Source organism: Marmota monax, unplaced genomic scaffold (assembly GCF_021218885.2).
Source record: "Marmota monax isolate L192 unplaced genomic scaffold, Marmota_monax_Labrador192_F-V1.1 WCK01_AAM20220418_F8-fsc00020, whole genome shotgun sequence".
Lineage (NCBI taxonomy): Eukaryota > Metazoa > Chordata > Mammalia > Rodentia > Sciuridae > Marmota > Marmota monax.
In genome coordinates this window covers 3627795-3636262 of record NW_026692912.1, presented here as the reverse complement: position 1 = coordinate 3636262, position 8468 = coordinate 3627795, and the positions used below count along the sequence as shown (strand labels likewise).

The window sequence follows — 8468 nt, the reverse complement described above, 5'->3', positions numbered from 1 at the left end:
TCAAAGGTAAAAGGCAACTAGAACGGAGTTTGAAGGGAGAGGAACAATTGTTCCAAATTTACTGGAGCTGCCACGGCCTTTGAAGGTGACTGGGTTAGTCCCCACCAGGGGAATGCTGAAAGTTCAGACCTTTCCTCTTGGTGGACCCTTCCTTGAGGGGTTCAGGCAGGGAGAGACATCTGCTCTTCTGTCCACAACAGCCTGTGGTCATGTTCATGCCGGCAGATGTCACTTTGGTTATAACTGTCCACATAAGTGTCACTCGGTCTTCAGACTGTGAACACTTTGAGAGGGTGAACACTGTCTCTTTTTGACCCGAGGAAGCAGCATGCAATCAGAGAAACTCACAATGGAATCCCAGACCTGCTGGCTATGAATCCAGGGCCAGAACTAGGGGTGAGTAAGGAACTGATCTTGGGTACAAATTTTAGGGAATGTCAACAAACTTGGTAACCAAGATAAACAATATTTTAATGTAACATATCTCTGAAAAGCATCACTAATCCAAAAAATAACAATCAACAAATGATCAACATTTTAAATAAAAACAGGAGCTGATCCAGAGATTGCCTGGCTTTTCACTTGCCTCTCTGCAATGCTGGCCCTCTTCAGTTTGCAGGAGTTGAACTAATTTCTGCAGTGATTTTGGCTTTTAACAACATTGCCCTTGATTCCCTCTAAAAAATGGAACAAGACAGGGATGCCCTCTTTCACCACTTCTATTTAACATGGTTCTTGAAACTCTAGCCAGAGCAATTAGACAAAAGAAATTAAAGGGATACATATAGGAAAAGAAGAACTCAAATTATCACTATTTGCTGACGATATGATTCTATACCTAGAAGACCCCAAAAATTCCACCAGAAATCTTCTAGAACTAATAAATGAATTCAGCAAAGTAGCAGGATATAAAATCAACACCCATAAATCAAAGGCATTTCTGCACATCAGTGACAAATCCTCAGAAAGGATTTATAATAGCCTAAAAAAATATATTTGGGAATCAACTTAATGAAAGAGGTGAAAGTCCTCTACAATGAAAACTACAGAATGCTGAAGAAAGAAATTAAAGAAGACCTTAGAAGATGGAAAGATCTACCTTGCTCTTGGATAGGCAGAATTAATATTGTCAAAATGACCATACTACCAAAAGCACTACAGATTCAATGCAATCCCAATCAAAATCCCAGTGATATTCTTTATAGAAATAGAAAAAGCAGTCATGAAATTCATCTGGAAAAATAAGAGACCCAGAATAGCCAAAGCAATCCTTAGCAAGAAGAGTGAAGCAGGTGGCATCACTACACCAGACCTTAAACTATACTACAGAGCAATAGTAACAAAAACAGCATGGTATTGGCACCAAAATATACTGGTAGACCAATGGTACAGAATAGAGGACACAGAGACAAACCCATATAATGCAGTTATCTTATATTAGACAAATGTGCCAAAAACATATATTGGAGAAAAGATAGCCTCCTCAACAAGTGGTGCTGGGAAAACTGGAAATCCACATGTAACAAAATGAAATTAAACCTCTATCTCTCACCATGCACAAAGCTCAACTCAAAGTGGATCAAGGACTTAGGAATTAAACCAGAGATCTTGGCCTAATGGAAGAAAAAGTAGGCCCTAATCTCCATCATGTCAAGTTAGACCTCAACTTCCTTAATAAGACTCCTATAGCACAAGAATTAAAACCAGAATTGATAAATGGGATGGATTCAAACTAAAAAGCTTCTTTGCAAAAGAAACAGTTAGTGAGGTGAATAAAGAGACTATACAGTGCTCGCTTCGGCAGTACATATACTAAAATTGGAACGATACAGAGAAGATTAGCATGGCCCCTGGGCAAGGATGACACGCAAATTCGTGACGCATTCCATATTAAGAAAAACAAAAAAGATCCTACAGAATGAATCTTTACCACAAGTGCATAAGATAGAGCACTAATTTCTAGGATATATAAAGCAATTAAAAACTTTAACACCTAAAAAACAAATAACCCAATCAATAATGGGCCAAGGACCTGAGCAGATACTTCTCAGAAGAGGATATACAATCAATTACCAAATATATGAAAAAATGCTCATCATCTCTAGCAATTAGAGAAATGCAAATCAAAACTACTCTAAGATACCATCTCACTCCAGTCAGAATGGCAGCTGTTAAGAATACAAACAACAAAAAGTGTTGGTGAGGATGTGGGGAAAAGGCACACTCATACATTGCTGGTGGAACTGCAAATTGGTGCAACCAATCTGGAAAGCAGTATGGAGAATCCTTGGAAAACTGGGAATGGAACCACCATTTGACCCAGCTATCCCACTCCTCAGTTTATACCCAAAGGACTTAAAAACAGCATACTACAGGGACACAGCCACATCAATGTTTATAGCTGCACAATTCACAATAGCTAAACTGTGGAACCAACCTAGATGCCCTTCAGTAGATGAATGGATAGGGAAACTTTGGTATATATACACAGTGGAATATTACTCAGCATTAAAAGAGATTAAAATCATGGCATTTGCAGGTAAATGGAGAGAGCTAGAGAATATAATGCTAAGTGCTAAGTGAAGTAAGCCAATGCCTCCAAACTGAATGTTTTCTTTGATATGAGGATGCTGACTCATAATGGTGATGGTGGGGGAGCATGGGAGGAATGGAGGAAGTTTAGATAGGGCAAAGGGGAGGTGGGAAATGGAGGGGGGAAGGGAGTAGGAAAGACAGTGGAATGAGATGGACATCATTACCCTAAGTACATGTATGAAGACACGAACGGTGTGAAAATACTTTGTGTACAACCAGTGACTGGAAAAATCGTGCTCTATGTGTGTAATAGGACACAAATTGCATTCTGCCATCATATATTACAAAATAGAATAAATAAATAATAAAAAAGAAAAAAAAGAAGAAACTTTCCATATTGGAAATATTGAAAGAAGGTGCATTGGCCCCCAACAACTGGTGGGCATGAGGTTGCCAATGCTAACACTTTGGGGTACACATGGTGTCTTTCACTTTATACTAAGGTGAAGAAAAGTGCCTTTCAAAAATTGTACTCTATGGAGTTTTGTTTTTATAGAGAGTCTTAGAATCAAAGAATAAATCGTAATTGGAACATTAAAAAAAGAAAAAAACTAGGATAATCAATTTCATTAAATAATTTTCTGTGTTTATCAAGATCTTTTTGTTTTTTTTTTCCTCTTAATGTGATAAAGAAGGTTGATTTTTTTCATATATGCAATCCTTGATAACTAGAACCAATTCTACCTGATCATGAGAACAAAGAAAAAATGCTAGTATATATATATATATGTGTGTGTGTGTGTGTACATTTATATATATATATCCCTTGAGGAGCTCCCATTCGCTGGGGAGGCAGACAGGTATACAAACAGCCACAGCGGCCACCATAAGGCCAGTTCAACCCCGGTGGGCATGCTGCTATTAAATGGTGTGGCTCTGAAGACAAATGAGGTTGAGCTGCTTCTTCTGGGTTTAGTAGCCGTTTGTATTTACTTTTGTGAAATGTGTACTCAATTCTTTTGGGCATCTTAATTGGGTTGTTTTTCATTGTTAGTTTTTAAGAGTTCTTTATATATTCATTTTTATCCTGAGTGAATATGAATATGCAGTTTCCCGAACAACTGAATATGCAGTTGTTCCAACAATGTTTGTTGAAATAACTTCTCTCTACTCATTCAATTGATCTGGAACCCTGGCTCAATCAACCGGTATTATGTATGGGGTCTATTTCTGAACTTTTAATTTTGTTCCACTGATTTATTTGCTTGTCTTCATGTCATTATGACATTGTTTTGATTTCTGTAGCTTTTTAGTGAGTCTTGAAATTAAGATCTTCCAGCTTTATTTTTCTCTTCTCCAATTGTTTTGGCCATCTGGGACTTTTATCTTTCACATAAATTTTAGAATTAACTTGTCAGCCAGGATTTAAATTAGGCTTTTTGTCTATAGCTTATTTTAGGGGAATGAATCGCTAATCCTATTGCCTTTTTTAAAAAAATTGCTCTTTTTAGTTGTACATGACAGTAGAATCTATTTTGGAGGATATTGATATTTTACACAAGCATGGAATATATCTTGTTCTAATTTAGATCACAGTCTTGTGGATGTACAGGATGTTGAGATTCACTGTGGTGTATTCACATATGTCCATAAGAAAGTTATGTCAGATTCATTGCAGTATCTTTCCTATTCCCATCCTCCTTTCCTTCCCTTCATTCCTCTTTGTCTCATCCACTGAACTTCTATTCTCCTCCTGCCCCTTGCTGTGGGTTATCATCCATGTATTAGAGAAGACAGTTGACCTTGGTTTTTTCGGGGGATTGACTTATTTCACTTAGTATGATAGTCTCTAGGTCTTTAGTTTCATCCATTTTCTGGCAAATGTCATAAAACCATTCTTTTTTATGGCTGAGTAATATTCCATTGTGCATATGTGTATGTGTATATATATATATATATATATATATATATATATATATATATATACACACACACACATACACAATACAGCACATTAATTAAAATAATGATAATAGAAGGGGAGATCAGTAGAATAGAAAAAGCAGATCAGGGAGAGGGAGGTGGGAAGAATAGGGAAGGTCCTGGGGAATGGGATGGATCAAATGATGTCATGTGCAGGTGTGAATGGGCATATTGAATCCCACTATTATGAAGAATTGTAATGCGCCAATGAAGTCTGCCTTCAAATAATAATAGTGTACTTCCTCACACGCAATGTAAGAACTTCATGGCAATACAATGCGATTTCGCCTTCCTAACCGCCCAGCTTTGTTATCGTGGACTCGGCCATCAATCCCTCAGCACATTGCTGTTGCCTCTGCCTGGGTCAAAAGCCTTCCTGAGAATCGAGCGGGTGTACATATGTCACGCTTTTGGTTTCTTTTGTCCCCTTTCCTGGGTGTCCCTGCCGTCTCCTGCTGCTGTTCCCTGCTCCTGGGGTCTCCTCTCCTCGCTGCCCTCCCTGTGTCTGAAGGCCTTGGGGAAGCCCGGGGGCTCCAGGTGGGAGGCTCTCCTGCTTTCTCCTGTTGTTGAGACGCCTGCTCCTGAGCGCTCTGGAGTCCTGCCGAGGGACTTTCCAGGTTCCGGTCCCCCCACTGTGGTCAGGGGGGCCCTGCCTTGGGCCAGCGGAAGCCTTCTTGCACCGGGGGCTCCAGGCCCTTTGCATATGCTCCCCTTGCCCTTGGCGGAGGCCTGCCCTGGGGCCCTCGCAGCGCCTGGGCGGTGCCTCCCACTTGGCGGGCCACAGCTGCCTCGTCTTGCCCTGTCCCCGGTGCATCCTTCCGCCCCTAGGAAAAGTCTGTCACTTTCTGAAATTCCGTTCATTTGGGTTCTTCTAAGTCGACCCTTCCCTGACGGGTTCCTTGAAGAACTTTGATCTCGTAGCTGACCCGACCTTCCTTGTCGCCACGGGAACTCCTCACCAGCCGCCCAGGACCCCGTGGAGGGCGGTTTCAGCCGAGTTCTCGGGGCCAAGCCGGGCCACCCTTCCAACACGGGGGACTCCCCACCAGCCACCCTCCTCGCTCCGTTCCCACCCCCAGTCACCGGGGGCCATAGAACGTGCCAGAACCGGCTTTTGTGTCGGATTCAAAGAGTTCTCTCCCGGGGAGAAATAGCTCAGTTATTAAAGAAAATGGTCCCGGGGAGCAGATGGTGACATCACGGTCAGGACTGGGTGGCCTCTAATTTGTGGGCTTTGTGTTTTGAGAAAGAATGAAAACCTCTGGCCTAGGACACACCCTGCCCCAGGACTTGTCGCAGCAGCTCATGTTGAGCGGCCAGAATAGTTTTGGTGTTCTGTTTTGGATGCCTGCAGTCTTGTCCCCAATAGGAGGATGGGGCACAGCAGAGAGGGGTAAGACAGGAATAATGAAACCTTTCATTCCTACAGGGCTGGTAGGGACCAAATGAGGTAATGTCTGTGACAGCGGTGGCACGTAATAGGTGATTAATGAATAGGTGGCTGATGTCACCAGTAGAGGCCCAGCCTTCTTTTTATTACCTGTAGTTAGAAGAAAAAGGGGCTCTCAGAGTTCAGGGTGAGTTTCCTCTTTTCCTGCAGCAACCATATGGAGCTGATCTGGACTTGTGTAGGAAGTCACCCAGTGTAGACCTGGTCCCATGGACTCTGCCTGGAAAGAGAGCTGGTAGGCAGAGCCAGCAGACATCGACTTTTGCCCTCCACCAAGGAGCGTCTTGTAGAGTTCATCCTTATGGAAGAAGGAGTCGGCCACATAGGCTTGATCCATAGCAAGTTCCCAGCCTTGAGGGCAGGGGCAGCTTGGATCTACCTATCTCCTTAGCTTTAGCTTTTGTTAACTTATGACACACAGAAGGTGCTGTGTGTCAAAACAGTCCTTTTTTTTTTTTTTTTTTTTCATTGCTTTAAAATCCTTCTGGGATGCTGCTTCCAAGGTGCTGTGGATTGTGGCAAGGGTCAGAGGGGGCGGTGCTCCTGCTGGGCTCAGGGTGGCACAGGGCTCCACTGTCTCACCAGGGTCTTGGCGGAGTGGCTGATGTCATGGGTAGAGGCAGAGCCTTCCACTGACTTTTCAGAGTGCCCAATTTAGAGACCCGCCCCCCAGGCCTGACTGTTCTCTTTTTCTTGATGTCAGTGATATTTTGGGCCCCAAGAGACAAAGATGGGTGAAGAGTCTTTCCCAGGTTTTATTCACTGCCACGTGCAATGCTCAAGCATGATTTCACAGCCACAGTTCTCGTAGGAAGCTCCAGGAAAGAGGGGCCTCTTCCGACGGTTGTCACTATTTGTATTGGCGCAGAAATTGTGGACACAAAGTGAAGGTCAGTGAGATTCCTTTTTGCTGTCTTTGGTTCATAGAGATAGGTTTCTCTTCAGTCTGTTTGTGGAAATGAGCATTTTGAAGAGCAAAGATCCTTTTACAGTAGAGGAGGTGTGGGTTTAGTGAGCTTCTCCCTTCCTTCAATGCAGACGTGAAGGTACCTGGGAGGAAAGGGGGATCACCTTGGATGTATTCCTTCCCCCTGTGTATGGAGAAGAATAACCCTGGCTAGGCTGGCCCCAGGTGTTGTAGGTCCCCATGGGAGAATTTCCTGAGGTTCTCCTGTGGCGGATGATACCAGCATATTTCCCCCCACATTTCTTTATTGGTGCATCCTAGTTGTACATACTGATGGGATTGTTGTGGCATATTCACACTCGCACACACGATACACAACATAAAGTGCAGTTTGGCCAGTATCACACAGCCCAGCCCTTCCTCTCCTTCCCCACCCCCTACCCCTTGGTCCTTTTCCTCTGCTTATTTCCCTGTGATTTTCATGAGAACCCCCCCCCCCCCGCTTTATTTACAGCTTCCTCTCCAGCTTCTGTCAATGGGAGAAAACATGATCCTTAACCTTCGAGTTTGACTTATTTTACTTAGCACGATGGTCTCTAGCTCCATCCATTTTCTGGCAAATGACCTAATTTCATTTTTTCTTGATGGCTGAATAAAACTCCATTGTGCACAGATGCCACATTCTCTTTATCCATTCATCGGTTCCTGGACACTTAGCCTGGGTACCAGTATCTTAAGAGGCGGTGTCAGAAGCTCTGGTGGAGGTTGACAGTCGCAGAATGGGTAGTTGCTGCCTGATGCAATGTCGTCTTCAGTTCGGGGAGCATCAGAGACAGAGCCTCTGTTGGTGGGTGCTGGCAGCATGGTGTGAGGGGGCATGGTCACATGACTGTCCACCCAGTAGAGGCCCAGGAGCTGACCAAAGACAACACTACAGGGGAAATGGAACCCCCGGGGACCTGTGTGGGAAAAGCTTGTTTATGTGCCACCTGTGGTCTCCCTGCCCCATGGGGCAGGTTGGAAACTTTAAAAGGGAGTCTTTTAATTTCCTAGGGCTGATGTGACCAATTGCCATGAGCTATGTGGATTAAACAACAGAGATTTATTTTCTTGCAAGTCTTGGAGGCCAGAATCCCAGAATCAAGGTGCTGGTAAGCTGCACGGCCTCCACAGGTTCCAGGAGAAAATGTCTTTCTCGCCTCCTCTGGCTTCTGTAGCCGCTGGCCCTCCTCGGGGCTCCTCTCCCGTCTCCGTCCTTGTCTTTGCTTGGCCTTCTCTCCGTGTTTCTAATCTCCCTCTGCCTCTTTCTTTAGCCTCCCTTCCTGATAAGAACAGAAGACGTGAGACTCACTTCCTGACAGACAGTAAACCTGCGCCCTGCTCATCTTGCCCACATGAAACTTTACTGCCCACGGGTCAGCGGCTCCCAACCCCCGCCCCCCAGCCCCTGGCAACCACTAGATTCTGCTTTTTTCTTACAAGGACACTTGCCATTGGATTTTGAGCCCAGTCTGATATCCAGAATGATTCCATCTCAAGATTCTTACATCTACAAAGTTTCTTTTTTTTAGGCAACAGGGTGTCCAGGGATTT

General features: G+C 43.8%; 1 non-coding gene across 1 annotated transcript; it reads left to right on the top strand.

Annotated features, from left to right (window-relative positions):
- Positions 1 to 1788: 1788 nt before the first annotated feature.
- On the top strand, positions 1789 to 1895 carry LOC124097530 (U6 spliceosomal RNA). The gene has a single exon (XR_006853267.1). It is a non-coding gene; the product is annotated as a U6 spliceosomal RNA (small nuclear RNA).
- The last annotated feature ends 6573 nt before the right edge of the window (positions 1896 to 8468 follow it).